Source organism: Coregonus clupeaformis, unplaced genomic scaffold (assembly GCF_020615455.1).
Source record: "Coregonus clupeaformis isolate EN_2021a unplaced genomic scaffold, ASM2061545v1 scaf0015, whole genome shotgun sequence".
In the NCBI taxonomy this organism is placed as follows: domain Eukaryota; kingdom Metazoa; phylum Chordata; class Actinopteri; order Salmoniformes; family Salmonidae; genus Coregonus; species Coregonus clupeaformis.
In genome coordinates, this window is record NW_025533470.1 from 145,001 (window position 1) to 147,500 (window position 2,500).

Below are 2,500 nucleotides of genomic sequence, written 5' to 3' on the forward strand. Positions count from 1 at the left end.
AGGTTTCTAGGTCTCTAATCTCTAATCTCTACTAATGTACAGACATGTTTCTAGGTCTCTAATCTCTAATCTCTACTAATGTACAGACAGGTTTCTAGGTTTCTGACCTCTAATCTCTACAAATGTACAGACAGGTTTCTAGGTTTCTAACCTATAATCTCTACAAATGTACAGACAGGTTTCTAGGTCTCTAATCTCTAATCTCTACAAATGTACAGACAGGTTTCTAGGTCTCTAATCTCTAATCTCTACAAATGTACAGACAGGTTTCTAGGTTTCTAACCTATAATCTCTACTAATGTACAGACATGTTTCTAGGTCTCTAATCTCTAATCTCTACAAATGTACAGACAGGTTTCTAGGTCTCTAATCTCTAATCTCTACAAATGTACAGACAGGTTTTTAGGTTTCTGACCTCTAATCTCTATTTATGTACAGACAGGTTTCTAGGTCTCTAATCTCTAATCTCTACAAATGTACAGACAGGTTTCTAGGTTTCTAACCTATAATCTCTACTAATGTACAGACAGGTTTCTAGGTTTCTAACCTATAATCTCTACTAATGTACAGACAGGTTTCTAGGTTTCTAACTTATAATCTCTACTAATGTACAGACAGGTTTCTAGGTCTCTAACCTATAATCTCTACAAATGTACAGACAGGTTTCTAGGTCTCTAATCTCTAATCTCTACAAATGTGCAGACAGGTTTCTAGGTTTCTGACCTCTAATCTCTATTTATGTACAGACAGGTTTCTAGGTTTCTAACCTATAATCTCTACAAATGTACAGACAGGTTTCTAGGTCTCTAATATCTAATCTCTTCAATGGAACAGACAGGTGTCTAGGTCTCTAATCTCTAATCTCTACAAATGTACAGACAGGTTTCTAGGTTTCTAACCCATAATCTCTACAAATGTACAGACAGGTTTCTAGGTCTCTAATCTCTAATCTCTACTAATGTACAGACAGGTTTCTAGGTCTCTAATATCTAATCTCTTCAAATGTACAGACAGGTTTCTAGGTCCCTAATCTCTAATCTCTACAAATGTACAGACAGGTTTCTAGGTCTCTAATCTCTAATCTCTACAAATGTACAGACAGGTTTCTAGGTTTCTAATCTCTAATCTCTACAAATGTACAGACAGGTTTCTAGGTTTCTAACCTATAATCTCTACAAATGTACAGACAGGTTTCTAGGTTCTCTAATCTCTAATCTCTACAAATGTACAGACAGGTTTCTAGGTTTCTAACCTATAATCTCTACAAATGTACAGACAGGTTTCTAGGTTTCTAACCTATAATCTCTACTAATGTACAGACAGGTTTCTAGGTCTCTAATCTCTAATCTCTACAAATGTACAGACAGGTTTCTAGGTCTCTAATCTCTACAAATGTACAGACAGGTTTCTAGGTCTCTAATCTCTAATCTCTACAAATGTACAGACAGGTTTCTAGGTCTCTAATCTCTAATCTCTACAAATGTACAGACAGGTTTCTAGGTTTCTAACCTATAATCTCTACAAATGTACAGACAGGTTTCTAGGTTTCCAACCTATAATCTCTACTAATGTACAGACAGGTTTCTAGGTTTCTAATCTCTAATCTCTACAACTGTACAGACAGGTTTCTAGGTCTCTAATCTCTAATCTCTACAAATGTACAGACAGGTTTCTAGGTTTCTAACCTATAATCTCTACAAATGTACAGACAGGTTTCTAGGTTTCTAACCTATAATCTCTACTAATGTACAGACAGGTTTCTAGGTTTCTAATCTCTAATCTCTACAACTGTACAGACAGGTTTCTAGGTCTCTAATCTCTAATCTCTACAAATCTACAGACAGGTTTCTAGGTTTCTGACCTATAATCTCTACTAATGTACAGACAGGTTTCTAGGTCTCTAATCTCTAATCTCTACAAATGTGCAGACAGGTTTCTAGGTTTCTAACCTATAATCTCTACTAATGTACAGACATGTTTCTAGGTCTCTAATCTCTAATCTCTACAAATGTACAGACAGGTTTCTAGGTCTCTAATCTCTAATCTCTACAAATGTACAGACAGGTTTTTAGGTTTCTGACCTCTAATCTCTATTTATGTACAGACAGGTTTCTAGGTCTCTAATCTCTAATCTCTACAAATGTACAGACAGGTTTCTAGGTTTCTAACCTATAATCTCTACTAATGTACAGACAGGTTTCTAGGTTTCTAACCTATAATCTCTACTAATGTACAGACAGGTTTCTAGGTTTCTAACTTATAATCTCTACTAATGTACAGACAGGTTTCTAGGTCTCTAACCTATAATCTCTACAAATGTACAGACAGGTTTCTAGGTCTCTAATCTCTAATCTCTACAAATGTGCAGACAGGTTTCTAGGTTTCTGACCTCTAATCTCTATTTATGTACAGACAGGTTTCTAGGTTTCTAACCTATAATCTCTACAAATGTACAGACAGGTTTCTAGGTCTCTAATATCTAATCTCTTCAATGGAACAG

At 35.6% G+C, this 2,500-nt stretch overlaps 1 protein-coding gene across 1 annotated transcript in view; it reads right to left on the minus strand.

The window, feature by feature from the left end:
- The window catches only part of LOC121558037 (cis-aconitate decarboxylase), a 14,458-nt gene that overhangs the window by 10,704 nt on the left and 1,254 nt on the right, over window positions 1-2,500 (minus strand). The window lies entirely within an intron of this gene.